We start from the raw sequence: 24,603 nt of genomic DNA, 5'->3' as shown, positions 1-24,603 counted from the left end.
GTTCAGGATCCTTCTGTTTCCCTTTCTTAGCTTCATTGCCAAAGGTCACTGCCAAAGCTTGTCACTGCCAGGACTATGGAGATTCACATGCAGCCTATCAAGGAAAGATTAAGTGGGAAATCAGGTCATTGTGCCTACTCATCTTCACTCATACACACTACCTTCTGCTTTTGAATTCATGAGACCTAGATACAGATGATGAAATATGATGCCTATTCATGGGAAAGTATTGTAGTAGTCACTGTGATACTTACAGCTAATTGAGCACTTAAGTCTGTTCTAAGTGCTCTATATACAATGTATAATAAATACTATTGTAAATTTCATTTCATAAATGAGGAAGTAGAATTTTTAAAAGTTATTTAATATCTCAAGGGTATGTAGCTTCATAGTAGTTAATTCAAGAACGAAATCCAGGTTTCTTTGACATACAAAAACCATGTTTTCAATCAATGTGTGTAATCACTCCACATGTTATAAAATGTTAACCAGAGACTAGTGTCTTTTGTAATCTTTTATTAATGATTTCTGGGAGCCTTTTCAACAATACTTCTACAAAGACATCGAGAGTGACAGTTATTATTTAAGACTCAGCATACGTGAACACACAAAATATACACATTCAGCAAGTTTCCAATAATAATTTTAGCATGATTATTTACCAGTTTGGTAATTATTTTTACTATGATATATTTGATTGAATTACCAACAACTTCAAGTTGAATTTTAAATGGGTTTCTTCAGAGCTGTCAGTTGTAGGATATCATTTTATATGTGGCCAGATTTCTTGGGCTAGGATCTATGAGCAGTCTTTGAACACCGCAAGTTTAGATGATAATCCAGAGTATGAAACTGCCTACCTCTGTACCATTTAGGATCTTAGAAAGAAACAGATGGCAAACACAAATTGAGTAACTTAAGAAGAGCAATACATTTAGGCAGGGTAAGAAAAAAAAAATTTTGAGGTATTTCATCATTAACATCTCTGGGCATAAAAGGGAGAGGTAAGCCAGAAACTAGAGGTAACTGTCTCTAGTTTCTGGCTAGTTTTCTAGCCAGAAACTAGAGACAGAGCTGGGTAGAAATGGTCACGTGAATGCAGCATAAGCTTTGGGTAAGGGAAGCAGTCAGGTCTAGTGATGTGGCAGGGATGAACCCAGGGAGACCAGTACCAGAACCACACTCTTCCCTGACATATGTCAGGGGGAAAGAGATCCCATTGATATGATCTACACTGGTCAGCCCTTCCAAGCACATAGTTTGGTGGGCAAGGGCAGAGGATGTCTTTAGAAAGGCCAGTGGAGACCTTCAGCACACACATTGGCTAGCAATAGTACTAGGATTTTCCAGGCCACAAATCAGGGCAAGCCATTAAGAAACCTGCATTTAACTGAGGACAAATATCTAAAATAATAAAAAAAAATATTTCACAGAATATTAACAGAGGAAGTAAGATCATAGATAACATATATTAAGTTTTCATTCTTGACTTACTAACGGTAGATTGGGGAGGAAATAATGAATTATTCAGGCCTTAATGAAGTATCCAGTTTGGAGGCAGGTGAAGAGGGTAGGAAATTTTCCTCATCTACACCATCTGTACTTAGAGTCAGAGAGAACTGGTCTCAAAGACAAATCAGAGTAATGTCCATCCAAGAGGGGAAATAGGTATTGAGTAGATTGAGTAGGCAAAAAAGACATCCACCATTCTGGGTATTGTGCACATGCTTGCTATCCCAGCAATGAGGTAAAATGAGGCAGGAGGATCTCAAGTTTGACACCAGCCTAGGCCACACACACACAAAAGGCCCATCACATTACATTAGAAAATTCTTCTAAAAATCTGCTCCATGCTCACATGCATTTGTTGTAACTTGGCCTTCAGAGTCACCTGGAGATCTTCTCTCTCCATTGCACAAATCCCTTCACATACCTGAAAACATCTCTCATAGTTCCTAGGTCATACCAAAGCTTCAGAGTCAGCATTAACTTTTATAGTCTTCATGGGACATTTCTAGACCTTAAGTTCTTCTAGCTACTTTCCTCTCTTATGGGCAGCTTGTCCATGACTTTCTCAAGGAATAGTGCCCAGAGAAGAACACCAAGTGAGAAACTCACAGAGGAATTAAAAAGTGAACATTGGTTGACTATTCCAAAAATGTTATATATCATCAATCTTCTGAAGCAGTTGCTATTATTATTGCTATTTCATGAAGTACGAAGAGATTTAGTAATTAGCAAAAGGTTACTCAAGTAATAAGAGGAATGTCATAAGTTCAAACGCAAACAATTTTGCTCCCAACCATGTAGCTGTTGATCTATTAGAAGAACTGAAAGCCCATCAAAGGTACATACACCTGTGAAGGATAATTTTCAATTATCTTAGTAAACAAACAAATGAAAATTCTTCTAATATAAGCGACCACTTTTAACTACCAAATCATGGTAATGTTTTAATAATAATTACAGCCAAAATTGGTTGGTAGGAAACACAAGCTCTTTTATGCTGCTAAGGGAAGTCATTTAACAGTTTTTCAAAGCAATTTGGCATGATGTAATTAGAATCTCAGGAGCATATTTTTTTAGAAATAGCCTATGGCCGTATTAAAGTCTATAACTACAACAATGCATAATGGTGTGAATAACAAACATCCAAACAATACAACATTTAGCTCTTGGGGATTGGTTAAATAATTATAATGATTTTTAAATAAGAAAAAAATATTGTTCAGGAAAAAAAGAATTAAATCTCTGAACCTGTGAAAGCTGAGGACCGGACAACCTAAATAAATTGAATCACATGAGTACTCTAGTAGCTAGTTGGCTAATGTTGCCTCATTAGGCAATTTCTATGACTTCTATGCCTGAGGAAGTCTTTCTTTGAAGCACTTACATTACTTATTAAAAATGAGAATATTAAAATAAAGAAGTTTGAGGCATTCACAAATGGAATTCAGAGCAGCCACTGAAATGCTGATGTACAACAGTAAATAATACACAAATGTGAACTTTTCTGGTCCTCTCAGTCATGTGGCTTTAAGAAGTCCAGATGCCTAGCCTTGAGAAGTGAGGTTTTCTGACAGCCTTCAGAGAAACTGAATAAAACAGGCTGCCACACAAGACCCCTGGCCCAGCCACCACTATGCAGGACCTCTGCTTCCAGCTCCCCATCCACCAACAAGGATTCACCTGGACACTTCCATCTTGGGACATTGCAATCACCATCATAGCCCCCTAGTCCTGGTAGCCTCTACTTTGAGACAGAACAGAGCCGAAAGCAGCCACGGGCAAGAGCACTGCCCACCACAATGCAGAATCTCCAAACAGGCCACTCAATGCCACCACATGGCCTGGTATTGCTGCTCCATATCTGAAAGTGGTCGCCTCCATCTCGGGAAGCCTCTGATGCCATTTTGGGTTACCTCTGCAGCTGACATCACCATGTTTAGTGGGGAAACTTCCATCTTGGGACACTGACCAGGGACTGGAAGCCCAACATCAAGGTACCTTACAAGTTAGCTGCTGCAACCACCATCAATTCGGGATGCAGCTACTTCCATCTAGGGACAACAGCCAGGGCCTGGTAGACCATCACCAATGTCTCTGCAGGCTTGGTTACATCTAAGCCTCCTATCTAGGTGTACCAGCAGCCACCAACTTGTTGCAAAGGCAGGAGAGAAGTTTGCACAGGGTTGGTATGTTGTAAGAGGGTGTGAGGGCATCTGGATTGCAGCTTTCCCAGCCAACTAGCCAGGCACCAACTGGGTTCCGAGGGCTAATTTGGGCCACATTTGCTGGCACTCCATACCAGCCCAGTCCCTAATTCCCTCCCCAAACCAGCATCTAAAGATCACCTAGTCCTCTGATTTGGCCATCACAGGGCCCCCAACTCACCAATCCCCAGTTTCCCAATCCCCCCAGCCACCAAACCAACCCAGCACTTGCAGCTATATGGCTGGCCTGCTCCTCTTGATGCCTGGTCTGATCTGCTCCATATAGAGCAGCTCTCCACGACAGGTGCACAGGTCCTAAGGCTCAGCCCTCAGGACCTCCAGAGAGAGAGGTTCCTGACTGGTAAATCAAAAGGGTGGGGGCGAGAGAGATACATTTTAGAAACTAAAGTAGAGATCAGGAATTGTGGGGCCCTCAGGCGATGTAAATGGCTAAGACCAGGCTCCCACATCACACAAATGGATCCCAAAGGAGATTCCTGGGGTGCAATCTTCCAATGGGGACTGGCAACTTCCATACCCTGCCTCCAGGAGTTCCACCTCCAAGACTAATCTACCCAGCCTAGTAACCTTCACCATCCTGAGGGTGGAGATATCAGCCAACTCCTGTCAACCCCACCTAATGGATGAAAAGGGAAACAGGGAAGATACAACTCCAACAAAATCAATTGTTCAATTTTCCTTCGAGATTTTTTTTTCTTTTCCCACCCTCACATCCCCAACATTTGTGAAGGCTACTGAGTTCTAGAATGTCTGTATAGTATATTACAATTTTCTTGTATATTTTTTATGTTTTTTATTTTTAATTTTTTATTTTACTCTCTTTATATATTTTCTTCCTACTTATCTGTCTCCCCAAATTCTCTCTCTCTTTTCTCCTGCTAATAGCCAACTTTTGATTCCTCCTTCACTCTTCTATGGTCTAATACCCCTATATTCTCACCTCCTACCTCATTAACATTTCACCCTACTCCCTCCCAGTTCTCTTTGTCCATAATTAGAAACTTTATATCCTTTCTCAAACCTACTATTTATATTGAAGATAATAATCAAACACATCATTTCTGTTTACTGTGACAAAACTGTTAATAGGAGCTATTTGGTTTAAGGCTACATATTGTTTGCATTGGGTGCTATTAATATTCATCTTCCCTTTAAAGGTGAGATATTGGAAACAACCTGCATGTACAATCTAAGTCTACAGGGTAGAAACTGTTATAAATAAGACCCACACTGCTGGAGGAGAAGATACATGAACAATATGAAAAAAAAAACAAGGGAAGAAAGTGTCCCAAACATACCAAGATACCACAATAATGGAATTTATTGAAAGCACTGTAGAAGAAATATCAGAGAAGGAGTTCAGAATATACATAATTGAAATGATCTGTAAAGTAAAGGATAATATAAGTTCAAAAACAGGCAGCAAAAAATCACTTCAATAAAGAGATAAGAGTAAATGCAGGAAGCAAAATACCACTTCAATAAAGAAATAGATATTCTAAAAAACAACAAATAATCAAGCAAACAAAACAAAATGGAAATCCTTGAAATGAAGGAAACAATAAACCAAATTAAAAACTCAATAGAAAAACATTACTAACAGACTCGATCACTTGGAAGACAGAACTTCAGGTAATGAAGACAAAAATATATAATCTTGAAAATAAAGTTGACCACACAGTGAAGAAGTAAGAAATCATGAACAGAACTTCTAAGAATTATGGGATAACATGAAAAAATCAGATTTAAGAATTATTGGGATAGAGGAAGACAGAGAGATAAAAACCAAAGGAATGAATAATCTTTTTAATGAAATAATATTAACAATTCCCAAACCTGAAAAATGAAATTGAAAATTCAGTACAGGACTTCAAATATACAAAATTATAAGTCATCTATGCTAAGGTACATTATAATGAAAATGCCTAGCATACAGAATGAGGATATAATTTTAAAGGCCACAAGGGAAAAGTATCAGATTACATATAGGGGAAAAACAATTCGGATTTCAGCAGATTTCTCAACCCAGACCCTCAAGGCTAGGAGATCCTGGAACAATATATACAAAGCTGTAAAAGACAATGGATACCAACCAAGAATCTTATATGCAGCAAAATTAAGCTTCAGATTTGATGATGAACTAAAAATCTTCCATGATAAACAAAAGTTAAAAGAATTTACAATTAGAAAGAGTACACTGCAGAACATCCTTAGCAAAAATATTACATGAGGAGGCAATGAAATTCAGCAAAGGATGGAACTACACTAAAGGAAAAGAAAATCAAAGGAGAAACCAAGTCAAGATGAAAACCAAAAATAAACCAAAATTACCAGGAAGACAAATCATGTGTCAATAATAACCTGAATGTTAATGGCCTAAACTCATCAATCAAAAGACTGGCAGATCGGATTTTTTAAAAAAGCTAACAGTATGCTGCCTTCAAGAGACTCATCTCATAAGAAAGGACATCCAAAGACTTAAGGTGAAAGGTGAAGGAAAAATTACAACACTCACTTGGACTGTGTGAACAAGCAGGGGTTTCCATCTTCATATCAGATAAAGTGAACTTCAACCCAAAGTTTGTTAGAAGGGATAAAGAAGGACATTCATACTGCTTAAGGGAATAATACCTCAACAAGACATAATACTCATAAGTATTTATGCCCCAAACAATGTAGAGTCTACAAACATATTAAAAAAAAAACCTTCTTGATTTCAAGGAATCAAATAGATCAAAGCATAATAATACTGGGTAGTTTTAACAAACCTCTCTCACCACTGCATAGATCTTGCAAACAAACCTAAACAAGAAACTATAGAACTCAATAATATAATCAATAATTTAGACTTAACAGATATATATAGAATATTCCATTCATCAAAATTGAACACACTTTCTTCTCAGCAGCGCATGAATGATTTTCTTAGACTGTATGTTATGCCTCAAAACAACTCTCAGTAAATACAAAAAATAGAGATACTACCCTGCCTTCTATCAGATCATAATGGATGAAATTAGAAATCAATGATAAGATAAAAAAATAGAAGCTACTTCAAAATCTGGAGTCTAAATAAAATGCTATTGAATGAACAATGGATAGCAAAAGACATCAGGGAGGAGATTAAAAAAAAAGTTCTCAGAGGTAAATGAGAACATTGATACAATATATCAAAATCTCCAGGACAGGATTAAGGCAGTGCTAAGAGGAAAGTTCATTGCATTGAGCTCATTCATTAAAAGAATAAAATCAGGGCTGGGGATGTGGCTCAGGTGGTAGCATGCTCGTCTGGCATGCGTGCAGCCCGGGTTCGATCCCCAGCACCACATACCAACAAAGATGTTGTGTCCGCCAAGAACTAAAAAATAAATATTAAAAAAAATTAAAAAAAAAGAATAAAATCAACAAATAAATGACCTACATTACATCTCAAAGCCCTAAAAAAGGGGAACAAATCAACACCAAAGTAGTAGAAGACAAAAAATAGTTAAAATCAGAACTGAAATCAATGAAATTGAAACAAAAAAAACAATTAAAAAAATTGACAAAACAAAAAAATTGGTTCTTTGAAAAAGTAAATAAAATTGATAAACCCTTAGAAGAAGAGAGAGAAAATTCAAATTACTAAAATTTGTGGATGAAAAAGAAGATATCACAATGGGCACTGTTGAAATACAGAGGATAATTAGAAAATATTTTGAAATTTATACTCCCCCTCAAAAAAAAAAAAAACAAATAGAAAATCTCAAAGAAATCCATGAAATTCTAGAAACATGATCTACTCAAACTGAATCAGGAGGACATACACAATTTAAACAGATCAATTTCAAGCATTGAAATGGAAGACACCATCAAAAGCCCACCAACAAAGGAAAGCCCTGGACCAGATGGATTCTCAGCTGAGTTCTACAAGGCCTTCAAAGAAGAACTAATAGCAATACTCCTCAAATAACTCCATAAAATAGAAAAGGAGGGAACACTTCCAAATTCATTCTATGAGGCTAGTATCACCCGCATACCAAAATCAGTCAAAGCACATGAGAACATAGATGCAAAAATTCTCAATAAAATTCTGATAAATCACAAACAAAACATATTGAAAACATAGTGCACCATGATCAAGCGTGGTTCATCCCAGGGATGCAAAGTTGGTTCAACATATGGAAATCAACGAACGTAATTCGTCACATTAATAGACTTAAAAGATAAGAAACATATGATCATCTCAATAGATGCAGAAGAAGCATTTAACAATATATAGCACACTTTCATGTTCAAAACACTAGAAAAACTGAGGAACATACCTCAATATAATAAAAGCTATCTATGTTAAACCCAAGGCAACATCATTCTAAATGGAGAAAAATTGAAAGCATTCTCTCTAAAAACTGGAACAAGACAGGGATGCCCTCTTTCACCACTTTTATTCAACATAGTCCTTGAACCCCTAGCCAGAGCAATCAGACAGATGAAAAAAAATTAAAGGAATACAAATAGGAAAAGAAGAACTCAAACTATCATTATTTGCTGATGATATGATTATTTACTTACAGGATCCAAAAAATTTCACAGAAAACTTCTAGAACTAATAAATGAATTCAGCAAAGTAGCAGAATATAAAATCAACACCTATAAATCAAATGCATTCCTGTACATTGGTGATGAATAATCTGAAAGAGAAATTATGAAAACTACATCATTTATAACAGCCTCAAAATAAATAAATAAATAAATAAAATGAAATACTTGGGAATCAACCTAACAAAACAATGAAAAACCTCTACTATGAAAACTATAGAACACTAAAAATATAAATTAAAGAAGAAATCAGAAGATGGAATGATCTCCCTTGTTCTTGGATAGGCAGAATTAATATTGTCAAAATGGTCATACTACCAAAAATGTTATACAATTTTAATGCAATTCCAATTAAAATCCCATTACATTTCTCATAGAAATGGAAAAAGCAATCATGAAATTCACCTAGAATAATAAGAGACCCAGAATAGCTAAAGCAATCTTTAGCAAGAGTGTAAAGCAGCAAGCATCACCATACCAGATCTTAAACTATACTACAGAGCAATAGTAACAAAAAAAGGTATACTATTGGCACCAAATCAGACACAGAAGCCAATGCTATAAAATAAAGGACACAGAAATAATCCACATAAATATGACTATCTCATACTAGACAAAGGCACCAAAAAGATACATTGGAGAAAAGATAGCCTTTTCAACAAATGGTGTTGGGAAAAATGGAACTCCATATGCAGCAAAATGAAATTAAACCCTTATCTCTCCCCCTGCACAAAACTCAATTCAAAATGAATCAAGGACCTAGGAATTAGACCAGAAACCCTATACCTAATAGAAGAAAAAGTAAGCCCAAATCTTCATCATGTCAGCATAGGTCCTGACTTTCTTGACAAGACTCCTAAAGTACAAGAAATAAGTTCAAGAATCAATAAATGGGATGGATTCAAACTAAAAAGCTCCTTCTTAGCAAAGAAATAACGTGAAGAGAGAGCATACAGAATAGGAGAAAATCTTTCCACATGCACATTAGATAGAGCACTAATTTCTATGCTATATAAAGAACACAAAAAACTTAACACCAAAAAAACAAATAACCCTATCAAGAAATGGTTCACGGAACTGAACAGACACTTCTCAGAAGATATACAATTGACTATCAAATATAAGAAAAAATGTTCAACATCTCTAGTAATTAGAGAAATGCAACTCAAAATTACACTAAGATTTCATCTTGCTCCAGTCAGAATGGCAATTATTAAGAATACAAGCAACATAAGTGTTGGCTAGGAATTTGGAAAAAAAGTACCCTCATACATTGCTGGTGGCACTGCAAATTGGTGCAACCACTAGGGAAAGCAATATGAAGATTCTTCAGAAAACTTGGAATGGAACCGCCATTTGACCCAGCTATTCCATTCTTAGTCTATAACCAAAGGACTTAAAATGAGAATACTATAGTAACGCAGCCATGTCAATGTTTATAGCAGCTCAATTTACAATAGTTAAACTGTGCAACCAACCTAGATGCCCTTCAATAGATGAATGGATAAAGAAACTGTGGTAATATACACAACAGAATATTACTCATCATTAAAAGAGAATAAAATTTTGCCATATGCAGATAAATTGATGGAGTTGTAGAATATCATGCTAAATGAAGTAAGCCAAACCCAAAGAAACAAAGACTGAATGTTTTCTCTGGTAAGTAGATATTGATCTATGATGGGGGAAGGGGTTTTGGAAGAATGGAAGAACTTTGGATTGGGTAAAGGGGAGAAAGGGGAAGGGAAGGGGTATAGAGGCAGGAAAGATGGTGTAATGTGAAGGATACCATTACCTTAGGCATATGTATGACTGCACAAATGGTGTGACTCTATCATTTACAACCAAAGAAATGGAAAGTTTTCCTCCCTTTGTGTACAATGAAACAAAATACATTTTGTTGTCATGTATAACTAATAATAATAATAAATAAACAAATAAATAAATAGAATACAAGCAACAATAAGGATTGGTGAGGTTGTGGGGGAAAATGTATACTCATTCACTGCTGGTGGGACTGCAAATTGTGGCAACAACTATGGAAGCCAGTATGGAGATTCCTCAGAAAACTATGGAACCACCATTAAACCCAGCTTAAAACAGCAAACTATAGTGACACAGTCACATCAACGTTTATAACAGTTCAATTCATAATAACTAAACTGTAGAACCAACCTAGGTGCTCTTCAACATTTGAATGGATAAAGAAACTGCAGTGTATATATACACGATGGACTTAGCTTTAAAGAAAAAGGAAATTATGGCATTTGCAAGTAAGTGGACGGAGTTGGAGAATATCCTGCTAAAAGAAGTAAGCCAATCCCAATAAACCAAAGGCCAAATGTTTTCTCTAATAAGTGGATGGCAAGGGAAGAATGGAGAAACTTTGGTTTCAGCAGAGAGGAGTGAGGGGAGAGAAGGGAGTATGTGAGTGGGAAAGATGGTGGAATGAGACAGACATTATTGCCCTATATATATGTATGATTATGATTGCATGAATGGTGTGACTCTACATCATATACAGACAGAGAAATGAGAAGTTGTGCTCCATTTGTGTACAATGAGTCAAGATGCATTCTGCTATCATGTATGACTAATTAGAACAAATAAAAAACACAAATGTGTTCATTCTATGTTGTTGAACGAGCTGAAAAAATATTCCTCAAAAAGTAAAGTGAGATTAGCCTGAGGCAGGATAATCACAAGTTCAAAGCCAGCCTTAGAAACTTAGTGAGGCTCTGAGCAACTTAGTGAGACCCTGCCTCAAAACAAACAAACAACAACAAAAACAACCAAAAAAAACCAGGCTGGGCATGTGGCTCAGTGGGTAAGCACCCATGAATTCAGTTGATGTGGCTCAGTGGGTAAGCACCCATGGGTTCAGTTGATGTGGCTTTGTGGTTCAGTGACCCTGAGTTCAATCCCTGGTACCCTGAAACAACTTCAAAACAAATCCTTAAGAGGTGGACGTAGGTGGGAATTTGTGGATACTTTTCTGGAATCCCCAATAAAACTGGAGTGCAGGAGAGGCACAAGGTCTCTGCTCTCTGAGAAGAACCACTCTCTCCCTTCCTTGAGAGTATCTCTTTCCATTTTCCTCTGTCTTCAATAAACTTATGCCTCTGACTTTGAAAAACTAAAAAATAAGAAAAGTGAACTGAGAAAATGTGGAAAGAGGAGGAAGAACTAATTACACAGAATAGCTAATATCTTACACAGATTCTCAACAGAATTGCTTCATCTGGCAAGATTCCTTAACAATTCAATTCACAGAAATGTGAGTCCTACAAATATTTCTGTTACATATAAATCTGTTACAGGAGGTTCATTTATCTGAACTGAAGATTATTCATGCCTGCACTCTACCTTAGCAATGGTCCTTATTTACCAGGCTCTAATGCTTTGGTGTTTACCATAGTCAAAATAAAGAAAAATGAGTTCTCTGCCTTCCTTTACTGTGAGAGGAAATCACATGTCACATTTGAACTTACTTTCTAGACAAGGATCTCTAGTCCTTTTAGAAAAAGATTTGGAGAGGTAGAAATAAAAGTATTTGTGTCTTTGCTCCACTGAGATCTTCCTCATTTTGTTTCTGAATGAAATTGAAAACAGAAGTCTTGATTCTACCCAGGGAGACTTCCCCGCTCACCTTCTTTATTCTAGTCAAGCCATACAAAATGAGGCATAATATTTTTATATAGAAAATAATTCCATGTTTATTGTAGAAAACATTAAAGGTAAGGATAGTGTTCTAAAAAATGAAAGAAAGTTATTCACAATCCTATTACTCGTGCTGCTTTTAATGTTCTGTGCATATATTTCTAGAATTTTCCCCATGGTAGTATGTACTTTTTTGTTTTACAAACATGAACTCACACTGTGCATCTTCTGCTATATTCCTTTGCACTTACTAAAATAGGATAAATATCCTCGCCACCATCACATATTCTAAAGCAGTTTATTTACCACATAGATGCAAGTCTATTTGTAGAAAAGCTAAGCATTCACAAGTGAAGAAAGCAAGAAATCAAGACTCCTTTGATACCTTTGGGGTGTGTTAATATTATAATTGCCACAAAAAGCAATTGAGAATGAGGGATAAGGAAAGAACAAGAAGAGATCTAATATTTATTACTAATAGGACCTTTTACTAAGTACTTTACCTCCATTGACTCATTTTCAATCATAACACCTTGAGGTAGGAGTGTTTATTCCCTATTTCCCACATGAAGAAAGTGATGCTTTAAAAGGTTATGCAACTTGCCCAAGGTTATGTTACTACCAAATGCAGAATTTGCTGTGCCCGACTTCAATTCTGTTACTATAAAATGGAAGGACAAGAATATAAATTTGGTTGGCTCTCACTCAGCACCTTTATGTCATTTCACTTATCAATGCTTCCTAGACATTCTTTGTAGACAAAGGCATTTTGTTGTTGTGGCTGGACAAATATCTATTAAGTGCCTACTATTTCCAGGCACTGTGTTAAGAACTATACAAGCAAAACTAACATGCTGAAAAAAGTTCTTTGATGAAACTTACATGCTAGAGAGGGCGACAGGAAATAGGCAGGTGGATACCTAAGCCACTGATACAGCAAATAGATGCTCCCACTCCAGTGCTCCCAGGGTACAGGAGGCCCAAGATTTCAGCCTTCCTATAGGTTGTCTAGTCTGGTGTGGTGGTGCAGTCCTGTAATCCTAGCATCTTGGGAGGCTTAAGTAGGAAGATCACCAGCTCAAAGCCAGCCTTAGCAACTTAGGGAGGTCCTAAGCAACTCAGCGAGACCCTCTAAATAAAATACAAAAAAGGGCTGGAGATGTGACTAAGTGGTTCAGTGCCCCTGGGTTCAATCCCCAGTATGAAAAAAAATACTTAGAAATTGTATAAGTCAAAGAACTATGTTCTGAAATTATTAGCATCTGGTTAGTTCAGCATCCAACCATGACAAAGCCCTTAAATGTTTCACCACCAAATCCTTTGACTTAGTAATGGATGACAATGTGGTGAAGCCCCAGTGGAGTTCATATCAGGGAAAGTTTTCCTTCTAAATCAACATTCATAGAACTTTATGATCAAGAGAAAGAAAAACAACCGTCTAAATCATTAGACTGTATTGCATACTGCTCAGCCACATAAGTTCTGGAGACCAATTGCTTAGGTTCAAAGCCTTTAGAGTGTTTATTTTGGAAAACTTGAGGAAGCTATTGAATAATCTGAGACTTGATGTTCTCTATTTGTCAAGAAGGAAATAATAAAAACCTTATTTCATAGGTTATTGTAAACATTAAAACATGTAGAGGAACTTGAACAGTGCCAGATACATAATAAATGCCTTTGAAATTCCATTACCATAGCATCAAGTTATGATCATCCTGGGACACAGGACAATGGAGGTACACCCCAATATTAGGAGCACTGGAGTACTATTCAGCTTGACATGAATGCAGGCCCTGCCACTCATCATCTGAGCAACACTGAACACAGTACTTAATTTCTCTAAATTTTATTTTACCCATCTTGAACATGGAGATTTTCATAGTACCTATGTAAGGAGATTTTTTTTGAAAATTTAATGAGATAATGTGAAAAAACTGAATTAACATCCTACTAAATGTTAACTGCAATTAAACTTATAGTCCCTTCTGTTCCCACAGCCCCATTGTACTCAGAAGAAAAATATCTCACCTTCTGTCAAGAAAAGTGTTTCCTAAATAAGCTAAATCTGAAAGTTAAGGTATAATAGTAAGTGTATGTGGATGCACATGTCTGTATATATTAAAAGAATGGATGATCATTATAGTCTGAGAGTGTCCCTTTCTGCTTGTAGATAACAGCAGACTCGCCTTACACGCCTTCTTTGTTGTCATCATTTCTAATATTTCAGAGCAAAATATAGCATCAGAATCACTTTCTTCTTATGATACTATGGAAATACTACCTAAAAGAAGAAGAGAAATGGTTGTGCCTTGGGATTTGATGTGCTCTTGTGTAATCCCATAACACGGTATCATGCTAACAAAAGTAGCATATCGTATTAGTCAGCTTTCTGTCACTGTGACAAAATACCTGAGAAAATTCAACTTAAAGAGAAATATTTATTTGGGTTCAAGGTTTCAGAGTTTCCAGTCTATGGTCAACTGACTCTATTGTTATTGGCCTGTGGCAAGACAGAACATCATAGTAGGAGCACAAGGAAAAATTAAGCTGTTCACCTCACAGTAACTAGGAGGCAGAGTGACAGTGTTGGGGGCAAAAGGAGAAAATATATCCTTCAAGAGCATACTCCCAATGACCTACCTCTTTCAACTGGGACTCACCATCTAGACTTCCCTCCACCTTCTAGTAGCCTATTTAGCTATCAGTTATCAGGTCAGAGCCTTCACAATCAAAGGCCCTAACTCTAAACACTGCTATACTGGGAAGGAAGTCTTCAACACATGAACTTTGGGGGGAATACTTGAGGTTCAAACCAGAAAACACGTGTTACTGTTGTCAAGTTCCCTTTGCTTCTAAGTTGGAATTTCTTATTGCCAACCCCCTCCCCGCCTTTTCCCCCTATATACTGTGGAACTCATTTTCTGTGACAGTACCAGGCAGTTTCAAATAATCAAGTAAACTCTGCCTCTTTACCTTTCTTATGCTTCATATGCGGCTCTTGGCTGGGTGCAGTGGTGCACACTGGTTTAGGAGGCTGAGGCAGGAAGATTGTGAGTTCAAAGCCAGCCTCAGCAATGGTGAGGTGCTAAGCAACTCGGCAAAACCCTGTCTCTAAATAAAATACGCAATAGGGCTGGGGAGGTGGCACTCTGGTTGAGTGCTCTTGAGTTCAATCCTTGTTACCAAAAAGTAATTCTGCCTCTGGTTTTGCCTTTTTACAATTTGCATGTCCAAGCTATGATTCTCAGGCATGGATACCATGGATATAATAGAATCTTATTTTGTATGGAGGCACTAAAAGCAACTTCTCTTGTAATATTTTTTCCCCATTGCAATATCCATCTGGATATTCAATAAGGTTTTACTAAAGTAAGGTTTACTGTACAGTGCACTAGGGATTCAACATTGAACAAGAGGAGTGTGGGTTCCCCACCTCACTAATTATACATTCCAGTGGAGGATATAGGTAATTCATAAAAACAAACATAAATGTGAAAAATGCTATCCAGAAAATGCAAAGTGGGAGTGAACAGAGTTGCTGACTTTGAGAGAGAGACACAGTAGCAAAGACTTCCCCAGGGAGGCAATTCCTGAATGAATGACATTCAAGAGAGAGAGACAGAGAGACAGTAGCAAAGACTTCCTCAGGGAGGTAATTCCTGAATACAACATTCAAGAAAGAGACAATAGTGAAAAACTGAAGGAAACAGCGAAAAAAAAAAAAATAGCAAGAGCAGTATCCTTGAAGTCGGAACAAGTTTATCTTATTAAGGCACAAAACGAAGACCTCTGTGTTTGAGCATAGTTAGCAATGGAGGGAAAGTATACTGGTTCATGATGTCATCTTTTTCTTATTTGTTAACCTTTCAGTAAAGTATCTGGAGGTGAGAGAAAGACATCCTCAATGAGACAGGTGCATGATTGTCCTATCACTACTATTTAAACCATGCAATGCCATTTTCTACAACTTTGTGAAATAAGCATGCATCAATCTTGATTTCAGTCCACATCACAATCTCACACTGTGATCTTCAAAGGCAGGAAACAGGAACCCTCCACTTCAATGGGTTTGTCTAAGCCTTAGGTTCATCACCTGCAGAATGGGGATAACAATAACATCATATCATTACGAGCACATAACATCCACAGCATCAAGCTGCAACATACTGATAAACACATTAAAACCTGCATTTCCGAGATAGCAGGGTGTTAATCTTTATTTTGGTTTCTGCACTTACACAGCAGCTGAGAAAACTGCCTTCCTAGAAATCCAGTGTTGTGCTCATGGGCGTGAATGACTCCACAATTCATATTCAAGGAATAAATCATTTCTCTTTACCTTTTTTATGCTTCATAATGATGCTAATGGCTGAAAGGTCACCAGTTTCCTGGATGTTTATAGTCAGCAGGGTTAATTTTTTCAAGTGGTCAGAAAATGTCAAGCCCATCAGTAGCATTATTCACTTCATTAGCTAATGGAGTATAATTTAATATTTGGGGGAATCAAAGAAAAAGACACATTGGAAGAATACCTTGGAATAAGACCAAGCATATTACTCAGAAGAGAAATTCTTTCTTTAAATTACCATCATCACTACAGCTGATTATCTTTTCTCAGAAAATGACCCCATATGTCTGTATGTCAAATAACTGCATATATCATTTTCCAAATAGCCCTGAGCCAAGCTTAAAAAAAACCTTTAGTACCATTATACAATCATTCTAATAGAAAATATTTATTAAGCTTTTAATATGTGCAGTGCTCTGAGATGTGCATTTTAAATAAATTGCCTCACAGAATACTCTGGCATTGTCATGAGAAGAAACTATTGCTCCCATTTTGTAAATGAGGAAATGGATGCTTTGAAAGTCTAGCTGGGGAAGGTCACCATGCCTTTAGAGACTCACTGATGGAGGCTTTAGGGTGTAGTATGGGCTCCGGCCTTGCCTGGCCAAAATAAAGAGAAATGGTTTTCAAGGTTTTGATAGTTATGAAAGAGCATGTTATCCCTTTCAGATTTGTATACAACTCTGTACCAGATTTTCCCCCAGCTTTCTCCTTTTCAACCAAATCAATTTTACAAGAAAGGTAACTATTGAGAGAAGAAGACATCACTGCCCTGGGATATACCCATATCATCTGCCATGATCTACATCTTGGAACATGTTTTCTGATCCCTTTCTCTTTCCACATCTTGCTTCCGTCACCCTAGTTTCTATCCTTAGCATGTGATATAATGCTAGCACATAGTAGGTACTAAAAAAAAATCCTGTTAAATGCATCATTAAATCCTACAGTGGGAAAAGATAATGCATAAAGGCACTTATGATCCTTTAATTATAACACAGTTTTTAAAATTATATTTTTATCCCTCCTTGAACATTACATCCAGGGCACAGAAATTAATACAAAGGCAAAGCAAGGTGCAGAATTTGCTCAGGTGCTGAAGTACAGATTGTCATCTGACACTCTAATTGAAAACCTATTCTTGGCATAATATGATAGCAATGAAAGCAATAGTATTGACTTTGACTCAAAAAGAAAGAGACCTTCAGGTGAGAAATCCTCCAGTATAGCTGAAAAAAAAGTTAAGTCATTTTTACTGCTTTTACATAAGATTTCCAAAATATCCTAACAAGGAAAAAAATCATTCTGATAGCATAATTCCATGCAGGAAAAGTAAACCAAAAATAAAATGGTAACAGTGTTAGACAGTGGTATCATTTTAACGATTCTTTAAATAGGTTAGGTGGGTACTCCAGCAACATTTGTCCCATTTTTTTTCTTATTTTGGTAATTATTTTCTTTTTCTGTTAAGTGCTAAATTGTTGAAAAATAATTTTGTTGTGTTTTTAATCAGTGTTGTTTATAGCCCAGTAAATCTAATACCCCAGAGGTGTCACTGAAATATTAGTCCCAACCACCAAAGCAAATTCTCTGCTTTCCTATTCCTGTTCTGTGAGCAGGGGAAATCTACCTTAAACACTCAGAGATGGCAAACCTTACAGGATGAGATGAACGACTGGATAGCTACGAGTATGCAAGGAGGTATGGAATGAGAAACTTTGCAATCTTACAGTTTTGTCAAGCTTTGTAAAATGGATAAAAAAGAGGTTTATTATTAGATTTAATAATACTTCACATTAAAAGCAAAAGGGGATTACCTGAAAAAAGAAAGGAACAAGAGAAAGAAGAGGGGCAGGGAAAAGAGAGGGATGGAAAGCAAGCAAGGAGGAAGGAAGCAAACTTGCACCATGATCCACTGGCCTGGGTGTGCTGTCCAGAGCTCAAGACTTGAATTTGTGGTAGCTCAGACACCTGCAAAGTTTAAGGCTTAGGAACAGCTTAAACACTACGGACCCGAGCTTTCTCCTTTTGAAAATAGAATAGTAACAATTTCTATTTCAGGAACATTTTAATGATACGGGAAACAAAGACTATTTACAAAGAAAGAGCTTTGTATGATAAAATGTGCCCTCTGAAGCAGATTCTATCCTGGTTAAGAATGATGGAATTAGTCCATTCTGGCTGAAATTCCAACAGGTGAGCTCCTCTCCAGTGACTCTTGCTCTCTTAGAATCTTAGTTTCCTTACCTTACAATGGGAAGAGCCACTGTGGTCTCCAGGCTGCCTATTTCTATTTGTCCTCCACCATTACACCCCATGCATGCCCACCCTGCCCTCTGTTCTGGACATGGCCTCTGTGAAGTGAATCAGCAGGTTGTCTGCCATCTGACAGGATGAATGTGGCCCATGGGAAGCAGAGATGGGCAGAAAGTGTGGAGTGAGTATATTGATCCCTTTGGATCTCTTCCTATCAGTTTCCAATGGTTTAGCTGCAACTTTCTACCCAACCCAACACTCTAGTTAAATGTTCTTCTCTTATAACTCTATCCATTCTCTCTGGATTCTGTAACGACTTCTGTCCTTTGCTTTTTCCACTTAGAGGTGGAAACAGGTGACAACAGGTCAGACTAGACCATATCTATTGTCTTCTCTCAACTATGACCACAGTATTGTAAATTGTCCTTTTATTCAAACCTCCTAAATTACTTCCATGTAAATGTCTCATTTGTTTCCTGCCAAGATCACAACTACCACAATAGGAAGAGCATGAGGAATGCAGACCATCAGATGGAATTGTGAGGATAGGGTGGAAATATTATTTGAAATGTACAGATAGTAGATATCTTCCTTGTGGGTCAATGGGGCACCAATATTCCATGAAATTTGTGTGAAAATGACTTGAGCTATCACTGAATGAGGGCTGGGATGAAGCCCAGAATGGAAAGCAAGAAATGAAGAGATCAAGTGGCTGTGGCACTGAGTTTCTGTGGTGACGGGATTTATCAAAACATTTAGGAGTTGGTGAGCTGCCTCAGAAATCCTTGGAGAACTGATTAATCCCCAGAAAACGGGAGAGTTGAAGCCTTTCACTTCCCAGCTCATATCTTCTGAAAAATAAGAAAGCCTTGGAGATAACTTTGCAGTAGCCTCATTTCCCCTGTAGTCACTAGGCTGTTTGTCCATGAAGGAACCCAGGGCCTGATTGCAAGCAATGCTGAGTTTGGATAATAAGCGAGTGCTTGACCTGCCAGGTCATTTATGCAATACTGATGATACAGGGAGGGTGCTTGGGACATGAGATGGCTGCCTTTGGGCAGAACCCAGATGAGGCTGAGAGCCTGGCATTCCTAAATCTCCCTGACAGAGGCAGACAGACTGAATACCAAAAGAAGACTTCAGTCCTTGTAAATTGCCTCTTTTTTATATTTTTTATTCTTTTTAGATATACATGACAGTAGAATGTATTTTGACATATTATACATAAGGAGAGTATAATTTACTTTAATTAGGATCCCATCCTTGTGGTTGTACGTGAAGTGGAGTTACACTGGTCATGTATGAACATAGGAAAGTTATGTCCAATTCACTCTACTATCTTAACTAATCCCATTTACCATCCCTTCCCTTCATTCCCCTTTGTCCAATCCAATGAACTTCTATTCTACTCCCCTCTCCTTTATTGTGTGTTGGCATCCACATATCAGATAGAACATTTAGCCTTTGATTGTTTGGTGTGTGTGTGGGGGGGGTGGGGTTGGCTTATTTCACTTAGCAGTTCCATCCATTTACTGGCAAATGCCATAATGTCATTCATCTTTATGGCTGAGTAGTATCCCATTGTGTATACATATCACAGTTTCTTTATCCATTCATCTGTTGAAGGACACCTTAACTATTGTGAATTAAGCTGCTATAAATATTGTTGCTGTTGCACCACTATAGTATGCTGACTTTAAGTCCTTTGGGTATATGCCCAGGAGTGGGATGTCTGGGTCAAATGGTGGCTCCATACCAAGTTTTCTGAGGAATTTACCTACTTCTTTCCAGAGTGGTTGAACCAATTTGCAGCAATGTATGAGTGTACCTTTTCCTCCAAACCCTCACTAACATTTATTTTAAATTGTCTCTTTTATAAACTTTATGTTTTTGTATTTGAGAAGACCTTTACAGAATGGTAAATCCTAGCATAGCCAAGGCAGAGAACTGTGACACTTGTCCTGGATGGATAAAGTGTATCTGCCCAAAGAGCTATGGGACATTTCCAATTGGCATCAGGAGGAGGGACTGAGGCTACCATGCATGGGAGAGGACTCCAAGGCTGTTAGATCAGTGATGGCAAATAATACGATTGCATAAGGAGTCCATTGTGTTGGTATGGGTCCACTTACCTCACTAGGAATGGAATTTAATAGTCTACTTGGTTGGCTACTTAAAATTGAAGTCAGTAATGTTCTAAAGCCGATGAGGTTGAAATTTCAGAAATTCTCTGTCATAATTACAGGGAAAAATGTCAGAAGATTCAGGGAGATGGCAATGGTAGGATGGATCTCATATGTGTATCTAACCCAGCTACCAAACCACCTCAACCCCAGGAGAACCCAGAGGACACTTGTTTTACCAAAATCTCAAAATGAGGAATATTTGGCCTCTTTTGAAAACAACATGTTATCTATGTTCTTTGTCTAGGCACGACTGAAGGTATTGCAAGAAAAAAATTTTTTTTTCCTGTTTTCAACAGGTAAATAGGATCCTGGAGTCTTAAGTCCAACTAGGACTTGAACATTAAGGATGAAGGTTTTGGATCACCCCACCAGGTACAGAATTTGTCCAGCCAAAGTGCAGGTAGAAGGGTAAAATAGAAAGTCTTGATACCAAACCTAGACATCACATTCAGTCATAGCAGCCCAGATTATAGCAGCTGTATTTGTTCATAAATACACCTTTTTTCATTCTGTCTCATAGAGAGCTTTCTACCCAATGTGTTCTTCCAAGGACACAATTCTATTTGAGAAGCCCTCGGGCCTTGCTGTAGCTACTCTGTCTTGATTCTAATGATTGCTCCATTTTTGGACCCCACGAGCCAGTGATAGGTCTATCTTCTTGACTACCACCTGCTGATTTTTCTTAAGCTGTCCACACCTTTGTAAGTGGTCTGACTTATAAACTCTTGTTATTTGTCCAATTTGAATATACTGTTTCTTTTTCTTTTTTAAATTATTTTTATTTTTAAATTGTTTAAAATTTATTTTTATTCTAATTTGTTATATATGACAACAGAATGAGAATATAGTGTTTCTTTCTGAGACTTTGTCATAATATCTCCCTAGGCTATTGTGAAGATCAAATTATTAATAAACAATGTCCTATGGTGTCTGGCACTATTGATACTATTATTGCAACTTCTTGGCTAATATTATTGTTATTATATTTGAAGGAGTTAGATAATCTATTGACAAGATCTCATGACGGCATAGAGGATTAATGTGATGCCCGATAAAAAGAAACACTCACTACATAGATTTTAATAATATTAAATTCTTAGTATTTACAAAGATTCTACTAATAGTAATTGAAATAATGAGCCTCCTTCCCATAAAACCTCTTTCTCCTATTATAAATGTTCATTCTCACCAACTAGCTGATCGAACCACATGACTTTATAAGGAGCTCTTCAGACTTTAGTTCTGACACTGACAACCCAATTTCCCTAGGGCCGCCTGTCTCAGAAAAATCTAGGTAGCTCCCTAACAACGTGTTGGCTGAGGAATTGTAAGTTAGAAAGACATGCAAACAAACTGTGTCTCAAGTAAAATAATATTTAAAATTCACAAGCCTGTGTAGGTCTGGTACCATAAAATTATAGCAGCAATAACAATCATATAAAATTGATATAGCTTTTCTACACCATCACAGACGAGCCATAACTTGGGTCAGTGTAGAAAAGAAATCGAATATGAAAAGAAATGCAATCCTCCAGTTGAATAGAGACTTATATTGTGGAGGGAGGATTGGAAAAAAATGTATTTTCAAGATCTCTTTAAATAATATGGACAAGTTTGTGACCAGGATCGATAAAAGTAAGCTCCACTTACATCACTAAGCCCAGCAACTACCATCAAAGGCTCATCCCTAAACAGATCACTTACCCCATAATCTAATTTAGTTCTTAGTATTAAACAGGAAACCTAAGGGAGAGAGCAATGATTTTAGATAGATTAAGTGTCCTGTCATTTAATGTAATTCTATTTTTTTTCCCCTTTTGCCCAGTGAGATGCCTAGGAACCCTGATGCTGGAGATCTATCAATATTACATAAAATGGCCCACCTGAATCTGGAGTGGAGAGTTTCATTAATAATCTAAGCCTACCAATGTCTTCTCCTCTTTGCCCTGAGATTTTTATTAGAAAATTTTCTTTGATACAAAATGGAAATGAGATATATATCCCCCTCCTTGGTTTCTAACACAGATTGATACTTTTTTTTTCAGTTGATATTTGGAATAATCAGTGAGGATTTTTTTTTTCCTGACCTTCATCTCCCTAGAAGACTGCTTGGTTACTGCTGCCTGGGCCCTCCCACACAAGTCAAAGAGGCTCATAACACTTGGCCTATTTCTGTGAAGTTGAGGTTTCCAGTAAGTTCTCTGGGAACAGAGCCCAACATCATTTGGAATGTCTCTGAAAGTACATATTCTGTTAGATAATCTATGGTAAGTCCCAGGTGTACCAAGAGTCAAAAAGGAGGGCGACTTCGCTGGAAGGGAAATACAAAATAAAAAAAACCAAAGCACTCAGAGTCCCAGAGCTAACCCTTCCAAGGTTGTAAATGAATGTAAGTTTTAGGTATCAGGCAGTTTGTCCCAGTTGCTGAAAGGCACAGAACTTTAAAATCACAGGTGATTGTTTTAGAAGTTGACCTGAAAATAGAATAGTGATTGCTAGGAATTGGAAAGGGTGCTGGGGATTGTGGGGACAGGAGGCAAGAAGGAGAGTTGAATATGATAAAGGGATGCTTGTCTCAGTGTATGGAAATATCACACTGAATCTCATTAAATGCATATAATTGATTTGTGATAATTAGAAAAAAAAAACAAGAACTCAAGGTAAACCTTTTTTTTTTTTTTAGGCAGATCTGGTGATTTGTCTATTTCTACAAACACTTGATTCTACAATATAGTTCACAGAATAAATAGAGGCACACAGTTATAATTTCCACCACAGTCTGCTGTTGAGGGAGATTCAGTGTGAGGATGGGAGCTGGGAGTGTGTCTGGGTCCTGCAGTAACTGGAGCTGGAGGCCCCATGATGAACTGTACAGGGATTCCACCTGCCAAGATCTGACCAAGGCCTGAAGATCAAGGCTCTTGGTGGGAGAGTCATAGCAAGCCAAATGCAAGGAACAGCCAATGCTTTTAGTTCACCGCAGTCCCTGGGTGGGTGTGAGTCTACTTCCACCCGGGGGTGTAGGTGAGTCTGATCTACCACCTACAGGGAAAGAACTGCATTGATGCAGGCCTTCCCCAACACTCAGTCCACTCCCTAGGAAGGTCTCAAGGCTGGATATGTCTGCCCCTTAACCTGAAGTGAGTAACGAATACAACTTACAAGGTTACTATTATATCAGTTTCTTTCTTGATTATGCCACAAAGGGATTCTGTCTGATAGACTAAGGATGGAGAGACACAAATGGGGATTGGATTATATGCCCTAACTCAAGTAAGGAACATGACTTGTAAAGTCAAGGAAGAAGAAAACAACACTCTTACCAGATCCTTCACAGGGAAAATAAGCAGACACAAAGACTAGTCTGATCAGACAAAGTGGGAACCTGGAGCCAGGATTCAAACTGCACTGAATGAATGGCTCATGTACTGAGAAACTCTGGCCCATCTTTCACAGGGTCACTGTACTGTCTATCTTGTTTCTCATTTTGCCAGGGCAGCACACAGCCTTGGCCCTAAATGGGGAGTAGGATCATGTGCCCCAAACATAGGCAGAATGAGGAGACTCTGAACCACTTGGCAGTAAATGGAGTGAAGGCCACAGCCAGTCTGTACTGGGCAACCCCAGGTCTCAGGAACAGGAAATGTCGGAAAGTAAGAAAACACAGCTCCTGTCTTTAGCTAATGAGCATCAGGAAGACAGAACTGCTAACCACTGCGGGGTCTTTGGGCCAAAATCCTTAGCACTTTCTGTGATCAAATTGCTGATTGGCAGGTGATAGGGCATATCACAGGCTTCAGCTCCGTGATCATCCTCATCTCATCTGAGATCTGGTTCATTC

The 24,603-nt window shown here is 37.8% G+C and overlaps 1 long non-coding RNA gene across 1 annotated transcript in view; it reads right to left on the bottom strand.

The window, feature by feature from the left end:
- Window positions 1-24,603, bottom strand: part of LOC144366405 (uncharacterized) — a 52,842-nt gene that overhangs the window by 15,180 nt on the left and 13,059 nt on the right. The gene's annotated exons all lie outside the window — the stretch shown is intronic.

This window comes from Ictidomys tridecemlineatus, chromosome 1 (assembly GCF_052094955.1).
Source record: "Ictidomys tridecemlineatus isolate mIctTri1 chromosome 1, mIctTri1.hap1, whole genome shotgun sequence".
NCBI classification, from domain to species: Eukaryota; Metazoa; Chordata; class Mammalia; order Rodentia; family Sciuridae; genus Ictidomys; species Ictidomys tridecemlineatus.
This window is presented reverse-complemented; position numbering and strand designations above follow the sequence as displayed.